This window comes from Cavia porcellus, unplaced genomic scaffold (genome assembly GCF_034190915.1).
Source record: "Cavia porcellus strain 051 isolate PalLab524CR breed Dunkin Hartley unplaced genomic scaffold, mCavPor4.1 scaffold_26, whole genome shotgun sequence".
Taxonomy (NCBI): domain Eukaryota; kingdom Metazoa; phylum Chordata; class Mammalia; order Rodentia; family Caviidae; genus Cavia; species Cavia porcellus.
In genome coordinates, this window is record NW_026947509.1 from 27,595,143 (window position 1) to 27,609,264 (window position 14,122).

Consider the following 14,122-nt stretch of genomic DNA (forward strand, 5'->3'; position numbering starts at 1 on the left):
TATGTGATAACATTAGAACCCACCAGAATAACACATGCTATTCTCTTTATCTCAGGATATTTGTCTTAATCATTATCTGAAAGGATTCTTTTTCCAAAGGTATTTGTAAGTTTCAGAAAGTTAAATCTGGGGTCTCTGAGTATCATTGTGCAGCCCAGCACCAGTATTATTTGGGGTTTCGTTAAATATATAGATGAACTTGATGGAGATCCAGCATCTTTGGAGATAAAATCTCCTGGTCTGAAACTTGGCATCCTCTGCATGGTTTGTACAGGCATTCTTGTAAGCAGGCACATGCACTCATGTATGTATAAAACTTGTGTTTTGCTGACATGCTGAAATTGCCTTTCCATGCTCCTACGGTTTTGTTAAGGTTGAGGGGTCTTCTTGCTTAATGGTGGTATTTGTCTTAATTGTCTCCTTAGATTGCATAGTTGACAATCTTTGATGGTAGTAACATCTTTTGTCATTTTAATATAATTTCAGATTTTCACTAAGTATGTTGCTTTGTTTATATGGCCATTTCCTGATGTTAAACTGCATAGGAAAAAAGACTATTGGCTAAGTTTCATCATTCTTTTGAGTATTTTAAAATGACAATCTCTCAGTCATGTATGTGTATTTGTCCTCCTTGAGCTGCAAGTTTCCATTTCCCGGTATGAAATAATTACTGCGTACCTAGAACAGACCCTATGAATATGGTGTCTTATTTTCTAAGTTTTGTGACTTATTGGGCTAGTGTTTTGTATAAAATTCTACATCTTGGTAAAATAGTTTGTACTCAGTAATCTTTGTAGCATCCATTCATTGTTTTGGAGATACAAAAGAGTGCTACTGTTTTTCTCTGGGGAACCCTCTTTTCTACCACGTACAGTCCCTGTGTTGTGGATAGGCTGCTTCATCTAGCTGAACAGGTGAGTGCTAGTTGGCTGTGCCTTTGATGCAGTGTTTCCCCTTGGCCCCCTGACTACAGTTGTTGATCCCTTAATGAGCTCAGAACCCAATTACTGCTAGGGAGATACAAAAATAATTTGTGAGCCCCTGTGGGACAAAGAAAGTCATACTTCTTGGGAGCTAGCAGAAGATATAATTATTGTCATTTGTAACACTGTCTTTGTTTCAGGACCAGGAAAACAGTAGTCTGTGTCATTGTGTTTGTGTATATTCTTTGTCAAACTAAAGCTTTAATTGCTTTTTTCAGAGAAAACTGATTTTGGTTTTGATTGACCAAGTCAACTGTATTTCACCAGTTCATTGGTGGTGCAAATGGATCTAGTCTCTTTTATTGGTCCTTTTACTAATAAAATTAATAAAAAGCTGCCTAATGGGACAGTCATGCATACACCACCAGTAGTCCAAAGCACTTGGCAGTGAAACATAAGAATTACGGCCCTGTCGTGTGTTCGTTTTTCTTACCTTGAATGCTTAGTTCATTTATCCTTATTCTTCCCTGTAATAAAACTTACAAGTTTGGTTCCCCCTGAGACTACTGCTTGAGCAATGTCCTGTAGATGTTGATAAAGTGCTTTCTGCTCCTTTTTTTTCTAAAATCTTTTTGTTAGGAAAATTTTGAAACATACCAAAAACAGAAGAGAATAATATTTCAAATGTTTGTTACCTGGTTTTAACAATTATTAATGTTTTACAGTTTTGTTTTATGTATCCCTACGCAGTCCTCAAATTTATTTTTTTTTAAAGTATTTTAAAACAAATTTCAGGTTTTGTTTTCTCTAAAGAGTTTGCATCCTCAATAGATACAAGCTTTAGAAAAAATCACCACCACCAGGGATTTAGCTCAGTGGCATAAGTGCCTGCCTGGCAAGTGCAAGGTAGTTCAATCCCGGGTATCAAAAAACAAAAATTACCACTACAATACTGTTACTGTTTATAACAAAATTGACTATCATTTTAATATTCATTCTGTATGGTTTTATCCAAATGTTACAAAATGTATTTTTATATTTGCTTTGTGTGAAAATCCAAAGGAGGTGTCCACATTGCATTTGGTTTGAATCTTACAAGTTTCTTTGAAAATCTTTAACAAATCTTCTCCTTCTTTTTAAGTTTTGTCTTTAGTGTCATTTATTTATGAAAACATTCTGGATTTGGTTGAGTTGTGGTACTCTTTGGCATGGCTCTCTAATGTCTTACTCCCTATGAATTAACAGGTAGATCTAGACATTATTGATTTCAGAGGCAGAGAGCACACACAGAGTGTTTGACAGATGGGGCTGAGTATCTCACACTGTGATTCACAAGGATATGATACCTGCTGTTAGAATGGGTCAGTGAGTACAGTGTCAACATCTGATTCCATCCTTTATAGAGTTTAATGTTGAGCAATTATCTGAGTGTTTTTTTGTTTTGCTTTGCTTTGCAGGGTAGGGAATCAGACTTGTGGCCTCATGCATTCACGTGTTCTAGGCAAGGCCAACTGCTAATGTTACATCCCAGCCCTACTGACAGTCATTTTGCTTGTATCATGTCAGCAGTATATTAAGTTTCCTATTGCAGCTATTCAGGTGTGTTGCTGTCACAGTGTCACCAGGACTGGTCGCTTCTAGATATTCTAAGGAATATCTTTGTTCTCACCCTTTATAATTAATGAAGTCCATTATGTCATTTATGGCCCCTACTTCCATCTTTTTTTTTATTCCTACTTCCATCTTTAAATCACATGAGCTAAGGGACACAAAGGACATTTGTGACTACCTTTAAGGACCCACCTGATTAAGTTCAAGATAATCTACCCATCTCAAGATTTTTAATTCATCTAACATTTGCAAGTTGTAGGAATTAGGATTTGAATACTTTGGGAGCCACTGTTCAGTTTACAGTTGGCAATTACAGGGTGCAGCTTTTTCTACTTCTATTTCTACATTTATTAGTTGATGTTCATATATAAAGAGGGTTTCCCTTGTTAATTTTGGTTTTCGTAGAATGTGATTCCTACTAGAGGGAAAGGAGAAAAAATGATTTCTTTCTCAATGTTTAGAATACATTGGGACTAGCAACATTTTAAAGGTGAAATGTGTTTTTGTAGTTCTCTCCCCTTACCCATGCATGCTAGAATTATAATAAGCATATTGGTATGTATATAATTGTATTTCAACCCATTGAATCTGTTTTAGGGGGCTTATGTTCCCAGGTTGACTTCCCTATTCCTTTATCTGGGACTGCTTTTTTTCATCACAGCAGACCTGTCCTGTTCATATCTCAGGCCTGGAGCTGGCTATGTCCCCAGGAACCTCTGGGAGTGGCAGTGGCCACCACAGTCTGTGCTCAGGGGTATCGTGGACCATTGTGCTGCTTCCCATGAAGATAATTTTCAGGATACCCCTCACCTTTAAGGGAAAACAATAATAATCATGTATATATTTTTATTTGAATTATAATTTACAAGCCAGGGATTTAGCTCAGTGGTATAAGCGCCTGTCTGGCAAGTGTGACATCGTGAGTTCGATCCCCTGTACCAACAAAAAGAATGAATTATAATTTACAGGTATTTTACTTCAGTAGATATATTTCTCATACTGAAAATCTTCGTTTTTCATCATATAATCTTGATTATAAAGTCATTTTAGAGTACAAACAATATGAGGAAAAGTATGCAGATGTTTAGTGTGTGGAATTCAATGAGTTTTCACCTCCTGAACCTACCTATATAACTTAACATCAAAATAAGGAAGCAGGCATATTTTATCTTCAGTATTTATTTCTAGGGTTTGTTTTTCTCCAATTTACTTGGTTCTCCATGCAAAGCTATGAATCATGTATGAATGAGCATGGCTTCCCTTCTCATACCTTCCCTGTTTTTCCTTCTTTCTATTGATCCTTTTTGAAAATATAAACACTTTGCATTTTTGACTCTCATAGAGGGTGACATAATCTGCACTGCTTTTCTCTGAACTGCCATGTAGACCACACCCAGTAGTGTGAATTCTTCCCTGGTTCGCCTATTATGGAGCATGGTTTATTTAGCTATTCCTTCTGGACTTATTAGTTCTATTATTCTCTGCTCTCACCCTCCTCCCTCCTTGAGCTAGATAGCTTTATCAAATGATCTCTGGCACTCTCACCCTTCCTAGTGCCTGGGGTCCACCTGAGGGTTTTTTGTAGGGTATGCCTGCCTCCTATTATGCTGATTTCGTCTGCTGAGGTCATGCTTCCCTTCTTGGCTCCCTTTGGAGCCTCCTAGAAGTGCCAGTGTCATCTTTGGGTTGTTTGTTTATTTTTCTTTTTTTGAGACAGGGTCTCACTGTGTAGTTCAGGCTGGCCTGAACTTGTTTTGCAGCCCAGGATGGCCTCAAACTCACAGCAGTCCTCCTGCCTCAGTCTCAAGTGCTGGGACTACAGGCATCTTACCTTCTTTGTGTGGTTCTGGTTTTTCTCATAGTAGGAGTTGCAGTGTGTTCTTGATTCACCTATCTTTCTCACTAGGCAGATGAAACTTCCAAGTTCTGTTTCCCAGTTGTATATTAGTTTTTCTTTTACATGGTGTTCTAATCTATATTTCAACTGTCTTAATTTGGGATGGAGACAAGTGCCCCTGCTCTGGTCTGGATATTGCATGTATATGTGCAGCTCAATGTTGAATGAGTGCTTTGTGGAAACAGTGTAACATGAAGAGTTTCCAGGAAGTCCTTAAATCCAGAAGGACTCCAAGGTAGTAAGAGTGAACTGCACTCTATGAAGTAGACCCACAGGAAGACAGTTCTAGAAGAGATGAGGCAGCTCCTTTAGCTCACCTTATTTACAAGGGAATAGTCTGAGGAAGTAGGTGAGATGCCCAGCTGGCACTCTCAGTGCTGTATGCGTGATATCCTGGAGAGGAGAGAACACAGACACTCAGCTGTGTGGCATTTATGTCCTCCTTTTTAGAAGACCATTACATAGCTATTTGGATGGGACTAGTCCCAAGATAAACCCATGGCCTGAACTAGCTTTGTATCCATAACAAATCTTTTTTTTTAATAAACATGAGCTAAGCTAAATCTAGCTCATAGAACCTTGTAGGAAGAAAATGTAAATTCTGAGAATCAAAAAAAAATCTTTTGAGTATACATTATTGCCCTTGGCCAAACTTCATGTTATTTTGTTTCTGGTAGTTCAGTGAGACTTATAGTAGGAAGATTAAAGGTACTTATTTGGTTGTAGACCAGAGGGAAAGCTCTCCCTGTAGCTCTTTCATCCCTAACCTGCCCTATCCCTCACCCAGAAACTACGTTTGTGGCAGTTAGGGTAGAGTATCAGTGTGACTGACTTGAGATTTCCCAAAAGATTGGCAGAGCTCACCTTTGGGGATGTTTGGGTGGGTCATAAAGGCACGGCTTGGGTCTATGTCTGGCATCTTGCACTTCCCACAGTGGCACTGTTCCCCTGCTCTGGTTATCATGAACTAAGTAAGCAGCTTCACTCCACCATGCTCTTCGCCATGATGTTACTGCCTTAGAGTCAGCTGACCATGGAGTGAATCACTTTAAAACATGAGCCAAAGCAAACCTCTTCTCTAAGTTTTGGGTGTTGGGTACTGTGTCCATCAATGGGAAAACTAATGCACCATGATAGTTGATGGGGTAGGGCTTCTCTGAGCCCCAGGTTCATGGTGAACAGTTCAAGATGTTTCCCATGACATTCGTAGCTTGTAATGACCTGGATGCTTCACACCCTGAAGCAGTGGTTAGTTTAAATCAATCTGAGGACTTCATGGTGAAGGAGCCCCTGAGATGACATGTAAGGCAGGTGCCTTTGTCGCTTTCTTGTCACTGGGACATGGTACCACATACCCACAACATAAAGGAGGAGAGGTTTATTTTGGCTCATGATTTCTAGAGGGTTTGGTCCATAGTCTGCTTCTTTCAGAGCAAAAATAACATGAGGGAGAGACCCTGGACAGAGGTGATCACAGTGCAGCCCCCCTCAGGTGGGCAGCAGCTCTGCTCACTGGTTCCTGGGGTACGAGTGCAGGAAAACAGTCCACTCTGGGGGCTTCTCTGTGCCAAGGTGAAGTATATCTCAGCAGGCCACTCTTGTTCCTGGGAATGGCATTTTAGCCGGACAGAGAAGCCCCTCACTGCTCTCCAGCTTCTCAGTGACAGCTCTGCCTGGCACCCTCCCACTGCCCATGCATGGTTCAAGGGTTAGAGTCAAGTCACATCCTTCTGTGGTCTCCAGTCTCTTACCAACAATTGAAGGCAAAACTAAGTTCTTGCTGAGCACATCTCTGGTGAGCACCAGAGCAAAGACAAGCAAAGACCACCTCTCCCTGATATAGTACTGATTCTACCAAAGCACCCCTTCTCCTAACGGTGAACTGTATACCAGCTGTATTTCTATGCCCATTCAAATACTTTCTCAGTGGGCAGCATGTGAGTATTACATTTTCTGTGTGCTGTCTTCTCAAGCCCGAGGCCCACTCCCCACCCTTACAAGCTGCTGGTTTGGTGTTGCTCAGAACATGGCTCTGTACTCCTTACTCTTCTCTCTATTCCTCATGACTACAGTGTGCTTCCAGATGTCAAGATCTACAAGCACACATCTGTCTCTGACACAGCTGGTGGTGATGGGTCCACAAACCCAGAGCTGCCTCTTTCTTGGTGAATGGCACTGGTATAGGAATGTTCTATTACCTGATCTATAGTGGAGGCTGACTGTCTTAGTTACTTTTTACTCGTTGCTGAGACAAAATACCTGAAGCCCAAGTTGGGAAAAGAAAGGTTTATTTCTTACAGTTTTTGGAGGTTTCAGTCCACACTCAGTTGGCTTCAAGGCAGGCGGGTATGCGTGGGCCACAGTTCATGGCGGCTGCAAACAGCAAGCAGAAACCAGCAAAGAACAACACACACCTTCTTCCTGCCAGTACATCACATCCTGGCTCCACCCCTATGTGGGTGGAGCACTGACACCATCTCCAAGCACTAGACCATGAACCATCACAAATGCACAATGCAAACTCATGAGGCCTGGGGGCCACAGACATAAACCATGACACCGACATTTACTCACTTGCTTAGCATCTGATAGGTAAGCTGAATCCTCAGGGCTCCCACCTGAAATGGATTTGCAAGTTAGGGTCTGCTTATTCCTATTTGAAAAAAAAAAATTCTTTTCATAGTGCTGAGGATTGAACCCAGGTTTTCTGGCACAGTAGGCAAGCACTCTACCACTGAGCTGTAACCCCAGCCAGGGTTTGTTCTTACATGAAACAAACTTACAGTATGTCTTGGGGTTTTCAGTATTCCTTTAAGTGGATCAAAAATTGAGAAACACAGCCAAGTGGGATGGTACAGTACCTTTAATCCCAACACTCGGGAAACTGATGCAAGAGAGAGCTGAGAGTTTAAGACCACACAGCAAGACCCTGTCTCTGCTCCCCTCCACACAAAACAAAACTGAAGAAACTTACAATTAGAATGTAGAATTCTTTGAGATCTTAAAATTTTTCTTCCTAAGTCACATAAGATTTAAAATTCTTTCTGAAGGTTTCCAATATTCAGAAACGTTTCACTCCTGTTCCACTAGTTGGCAGTAGTTTTACTGTGTATTTGTGTGTGTGCGTGTGGTGCTGGGGTTGAACCTTTTTCTGGGGAGACGCACTGTACTACTGAGCTACTTGGTTCCCTTTAAGTGGCAGGTATATTTGTGCCTGAAAGATGACATATAATTTATGACATATTTTTTATTTACTGTTTTATCTTTTTGAGACATAATCTTGCTATGCATTTAAGGCTGACCTTGAGCTCATTTGTAACCCAGGCTGATGTCACATTCTCAAGGATCCTCCTGCCTCAGCCTCCTGAGTGCTGGGATTACAGGAATACCGACCATGCCTGCCTGGTTGCATTTTTTAATATACAGGTTGTTTCCTGCATTTCTGTGAAAGCCCATTTATATCTTCTGCTCATTTTTTTCATGGATTCTCAGAGTCTTTGGAAGAAACACTCTAAGCTCAACTTGTTCATCTCTTCTCCAGGAATCTTGTGCCCCAAGTGTGAGGAAGAGGTGATACTTCCACAAGTGAAAAAGAAACCATTTTATAGTCTTCCTCTAGCGGAAATCTACTTGTTACAAACAGAAGAAAGCAGGGCTGGGGATTTAGTCAGCGGCATAAGCACCTGCCTTGCAAGCAGGCAGTCATGAGTTCGATCCCCAGTACCGATAAAAAGGAAAAGGACAAAAAAAAAAAAAAAACCAGAAGAAAGCTTACTATTAAGGGGGAGAATCCCCATCAGATGTGTTTCTGCCTTGGTTTGAAAGTGTAATCTATAGCATTGCTGCTTGATAAAAATATAATATGAGCCACATTATTTAGAATTTTAGTATCTACCTTAAAATATCAAAAGAAGCAAGTTACATTATTGATATATTTTGTTTCACAAAGTGTATCCAAATGTCAATTTCTAATCAACATAAAAATCCTTAAGATGTCTTATGTTGCAGTTTTTGTATTGGGTCATTAAACTTGACAGGTATTTAGACTTCAGCACAGCAGCTTAAACTTGCCACCTCTGAAGATTGGTAACCATATGTGGCACGCACATACTGAAAAATGCTATGTTCCATTCCTATGGAAATCTTTTTTTTTTTTTTTTTTGGTTACCCCATCTCTTTTTTTAAAAACAAAATAATTGCTGGGCACTGTGGTGCAAGTCTGTAATTCCAGGACTTGCATTAGGAGAGTGAGGCAGGAGGATCTCTGTAAGTTTAAGGCCAACCTGGACTATATAGGAATATCCTGTCTCAAAAGAAAACAGTAACAAAAAAGATATACTCATCTGACAGCTTCTTGAATAGGCTTTATGTGAATGGTGTATTCTTTATTTGGCTACATAAATAGGTGCTAGTTATTTCACTATTCATAGGATTAATGTTGTAGAGTGCTGCATTCATTGAATTCAGTTAGTGGACTTAAATGCTAGCATTCCTGAACAACAGACTATCCACTGTAGGTTGCATTCCTTCGGGTGTTGCTGTGACTCATGAGAAAAGCCAACGAGGTGTGCAGAAGGGAGATATATACTTGGAGAGTTTCAGCACCTGGTGAGGGTAACCCAAAGTATATCTGAGCAAGATGCTGAACTCAGTCTGCTGACAGACTGGATGCCCCTTGTGCAGTCTAGGGGTGTCCCCAATGACTGAGCTAAAACATAGGTCATATATTTTCACATTACCTAGAAGTGCGGCCCCTAAAATATAGGCCAGAGTCAGTGCCATTGAAGAAAATTTTTCTTTTCACTGAAGACAGTGAAAAGGGTAGTACACATCTGTTATCCCAATACTCTGGGAGGCTGAAGCTGAGGTAGAAGGAACACAAATTCAAGCCCAGCCTGGGCAACTGAGAAAGTTAGTGAGACCTTGTCTCTAAAACAATGTAAAAATAGGGGAGGGGGCTAACAGTGTAACTCAGTGCAGATGCCCTGGGTTCAGCCCTCAGTGCTACCAAAGGGATGGGGTGGGGGACAATATGAAAACATTTTTTTCTTGCCTCCACCACTGTCAGTATGAGATTGAACTGTGGCAGATATCCCATCTGTTAGCAATAACTCTGCTTTGATGTGGATTAGTTTATATCCTAGTAACCACCTGTTTTATTTCTGGGGTTTTGTTTTTTAAAACAAGGTCTCACTATGTAGTGTTGTGGGCTGCCCTTGAACTAAGGAGCCCAGGCTGGCCTTGAACTCATGGGAATCTTCCTGCCTCAGCTCTCAAGTGCTGGCATTGTAGGCCTGTGCCACCACATCCAGCTGTTTTGTCTGTCTTAGGAATGGAGCAGAGGAAAATGTTGTATCTTTAAATCCTAGAATTTCTCGTATACTTTTTTCAGTATTTCTTTGCCATTTTTATCTTTTCTTCTAGAATTCATGTTAGATAGAGGGCTCAGGATTTAGCTTAGCGGCATAAGCACCTGCCTTGCAAACAGGCAGTCGTGAGTTCAATCCCTGGTACCGATAAAAAGGAAAAAGACAAAAAAAAAAAAAAATTCATGTTAGACATATGTCAGACAAGCTTATCCTCTGTTCCATGGTTCTTAGCCTTTGTTCATTTGTTCTATGTTGATTTTTTAAATGCCACCTTTGTTTTTTGTTTTTATGCTTTTAAAGTCATCTCATAATTGTCATTTAAAGTTCTTAGAGAATAATCCTGTTTCATTTGTCTTTTTAGAAGCGTGTGTGTGTGTGTGTGTGTGTGTGTGTGTGTGTTTTGCTGGGGATTGATCCCAGGCTTTGCGTGTGCTAGACAAGTGCAGTAGCACTGAGCCACACCTCTAGCCCTTCATTTTATGCTTTGAACTTTGACCTTTAGCTTCTAGAGTGCAGGTTAGTGTAATTCTTTTTCAGCCTGGTATGAGCTTTATTACTGAGTGATCTTGTTTTCTGTTTGTTCATTTCTCAGTTTGGGCTAGAGGTTCCTGGACCAAAGGAAGGGTAGGGATTTGAATTGTAATCCAGGGACCCTTGCTCTTCAGAGATGCTTTCACTGCCTTCCACAATGATGGGACTTACTTTCTTCTTGGGGATGGATGTTTGTCTCTGACCCAGCATCTTACCTTGAGGAGTCCCAAAACTGCTTCTAAACTTTGAAAGATGAAAACACAAAGGTGATAAACCTGTGTACCTTCTGAGGTGGCCAGAGACTTTATACATTATCTGGTCTATTACTAGACAGAAGTCCTAAAGTCTTCCTCTCCAAACTGTTCGTCTCAGTGTATAAAAAGCAAGCTGGAGAGAAAAGCTGCTTGTAGTTATCAGCACAGAAGCCTTCTGTGATGTTTTGTACCACAGATTAAACCCTTGATTGTAAAACCTCTTTTGTTAACTTTGTGTTTTTCAAACCAACTCTGAGGCCTTCTGTGTATGAGACAATGTGGCAGCTCCTACCAGGGTTGATTCTAGCTCCACTGAAATCCCTCCACGGTGGACCTGTTGACTATTCTGAATAGGAAGCACTTTAATCCCTTCTCAACTGCCTCTCCACAGTGCTGAGCCTTCAAAACAAAAGGGCAACCAAAAACTCAGTTCCAGTAACCGGTTGGTTAATTTCCAAGGAAGGATCTCTTGCAGACCACAGTAATAACAGGAGAGGGCACCGACCCTTCCTGGGCTCCAGTGGGCTCTCCACCTGCCCAGTTGTTATGCTGGTAACTGGAAGCTTTACTCTCAGGGAAGTGTCCTCGCTTCTGCTTGAAGCAGTGTGTGTGTCTTCATCTCCAGCGATTTCCCTCTCCGAGTTATATCAGGAGGTGCTGTGGTGTTCTTGTCAGCTGTATTGCTGGCTTCTGGCACCTGGGCCTCTGAACCTTGACCTCAGCCTCATACTATTTCCTACCCAGCACCCTCTTTGCCTGCCCAGAGCACCTGACTTTCCACTTTCTTTGTTGCAGTCCCCCACTTGACACTTCTTTAATGTCCCCAGCACTTCTCAGTCACACTTGACCATATTGGTTCACACCTGTTAATAAGGGACCTCTCTGTGCTACCTTACAAGTATATCAAGTATGCATGTGTTTGTCTGCTGCTGTCAACTCAGACAAGTCCTTGTCAGCTTTAGACTGGACAGCTTACAGAAGGCCTAGTTTCCTCAACCTAAGGTCAAAGTGTTGCCCTGGAAATGCACTTGGACCTGCCTTCTGCAGCTGGAAAGCCCCACTGACTTCTCCCTGAGGAGCAGCTCCTTTTCAGGCTGCAAGCTGTGCTGCTTGTCTGGCGCGTCTCAGCAGAGCATCTCCCCAGAGGCTTCTACCTGAGCGCGTTTCTATGATTCCTCAGGTAGCTGCCCACTGGGAAGCAAGCCCCCGAGGGCAGGCTGTGCCCAGCCCACCCCGGTGCACACTCAGCTTTTTGCCTGCTGTGGAGATGGAGTCCTAAGTGCACACTGGAGAAGAACGAGGCTTCATTCTTGCTAGGATCAAGTTGGTAGCTCAGGATCTTCACAAAAGTGTGGGTGGGAGGAACAGGACCCAACGCACTTCCTCGGGGAGCGGCTTCGGGCTAGCGCCGCCCTTCACCCAGTTGCTGCGCCTAGCAAGTGGCTGGCCCACAGCTCTTGCATGATGTCCTTCAAGATCCCTCTTCTCCTGGGGCACAGGGTTGCAGGGACGCGAGTGTCGGGAGCGGCTCCCCTGCCGCGCTGTCTCAGTACGGTGAAGGGAGCCAACTTTCTGGCTCCAACTCTGACCGCCAGGCCGCGGACTCCAGGAGTGGGAGGCCCGGCCGGGACCCCGGCGGGCGGGGCGGGCGCGGCCGGTCTGACGTGTCTCGGCGGGATTGGAGCCGCCGCCCTATATAGTCGCGCTGGCCCGGGCGCTGAGCCTCGGAGCCCAGCTTCTCCCGTGCGGTGCGGTGCGGTGCGACGCTGCGTGGCGTGGCGTGGCGTGGTGAGGCGCGCACGGACGGACTCAGGACGCGGCACCCACGAGTGAGCGCTCCGCTGGGCGGGTAGGGGACTCGGGCCTAAGGACGGGAGTGGGGGCGGCGCTCGCCGCGGCTCTGGCCGGCCTGGTCCGGCCCCTCCAGGACTCGGCGGGTGGGGGCCGCTACGTGTCACTCCGCGCATGGCCGCGCTGCGCGGGCGCAGAAACTTTACCAAGTCCGCCCCTGTTGGTCTCATCGCCGTTCAGGCCTGTCCCGTTGCATAGCTGCTCCAGTCCAGCCGGACTCCAGGCTCCGGGCTCCGCGTTCGGGCGGCTGCTGTGGGGGAGGGGCGGCGACCTGGCCAGGTTGGTGACGTGGGCGCCTAAGCGCCCCTCCCCCGCGCAGACCGCCTTACCCCTTGCTTCCCCTAAGTTACTGGCGGGCTGGGGTCCCAGCACCACAACTGAACCACTCACCCTGGCAGGTCGGGATCTGAACCGGGCCGGATCGGCCGTACCTCCACCTGCCACCAACTTAGGTGGTGCTAGTGGCCCCCGGTTCTTCAGCCCAGTGCAACTTGGACGCATCCCAGGGTCCACGGATGAAAAATACATTACGGAAAAATACCGAATTTGGATGAAAGGGCAGGAGGCCGAGTGGGCTGCTGTTCCTTTAAGCCTGTCCCCGCCCGCGGGCGCTCGTGGCCTGTGGGAGGGCCGTGCTGAGGTGGCATCTGCGAAAGTTCCTCCGCAGGCCAGGCTGTCTGCCTCCCAGAGCTCTGGGCCTCTGTGCACCCTGGGTCGGGCACCCTCACACCCTGACTGGCCCTCTGAGCAGGATTACGTTTTATGCTGATGTTCCTAGCGTTGAGTACTTTGGAAAAAGTTCTTTGCAGGATTTCTGTGAATACGAAAATAAAACAGTTTAAACTTTAGAAGAGGCACCTGGGTCCCAGCCTGTATGGCATGGTGTGCAGAGCCTTGGAGAGTTAAACCAGGCTGGCTCAGAGCTCCTGGAACAGAACAGGCAAATCCTCTCTATGCTGTAGCACTTGTGTAGATAGTTGGCAAAGCTTAGAAGGGAATCAAATTAAGTACTACTTTGTGCAGAAGTAGAAAAGTTGAATTCTTCATTTCAGTGCTTTCAACGTGCACTTCTTAGCACCAAGGCTGCACTATCACAGCTGTCGCAACCTCTGTTTTCTCCACTGCAGGACTCTCCTGGTGGCCCCAGTTCTTGAAGTAGAAGAGGAAACTGTTGACTTTTACTCTGCCTTCTTCCTTCAGTTTTTGTTCTGTTGGCTGCTTAGTTATGCATTAAGATATGACTGTGTCCCCTGTGGACATTTACATGCTGGAAAGCAAGCCTGACCTCCAGGTGGAGACTAATTTGAGAGGCCCATGGCTTTTGGTGCTGTTTCACCCCAGCTTCGTGTGGGGAAGGTAGTCATGAGCAGCCTGGGGAAGCAGGGCTAAGGAGAGATCAGTTTTCTCTAGACCAAACAGAAAGAAGCCATAGATTTTTTCATTTATCTTCGTGTGTGTGTGTGTGTGTGTGTGTGTACACACGTATGTAGGTACTAAGGATCAAACTCATGACCTCACACTTGTCAGGCAGGCACTGTGCTTCTGAGCTATATCCCTGGTCCTTTTCTCATATATCTTTGATCTTTGGGCAGAACCTTGACAGCTGCACAGGAAGACTTGGGGCCCCCACTGAATGCCTGAGTTTCCTGTCCCTGGTGGGTCTGAAACTGGGTAGAGGAACATCCA

General features: G+C 44.2%; 1 protein-coding gene and 1 long non-coding RNA gene across 7 annotated transcripts in view; one reads left to right on the forward strand and one right to left on the reverse strand.

The window, feature by feature from the left end:
* Positions 1-14,122, forward strand: part of Hdlbp (high density lipoprotein binding protein) — a 67,061-nt gene that overhangs the window by 19,331 nt on the left and 33,608 nt on the right. Inside the window, exon 1 of one of the 6 annotated variants that reach the window (XM_005005681.4) lies at positions 12,263-12,414. The exons of 4 other annotated variants lie outside the window; for them this stretch is intronic. The gene's annotated coding sequence lies outside the window, so the exon portion shown is untranslated. Of the gene's footprint in view, positions 1-12,262; positions 12,435-14,122 lie in introns of those variants that run through there. One more of the 6 variants, XM_005005683.4, reaches the window with a different exon arrangement.
* On the reverse strand, positions 3,367-8,438 carry LOC134473255 (uncharacterized). Its single transcript, XR_010043421.1, has 3 exons — positions 6,730-8,438; positions 4,749-4,824; positions 3,367-3,467 (listed from the first exon to the last, which is right to left on the reverse strand). It is a non-coding gene; the product is annotated as an uncharacterized LOC134473255 (long non-coding RNA).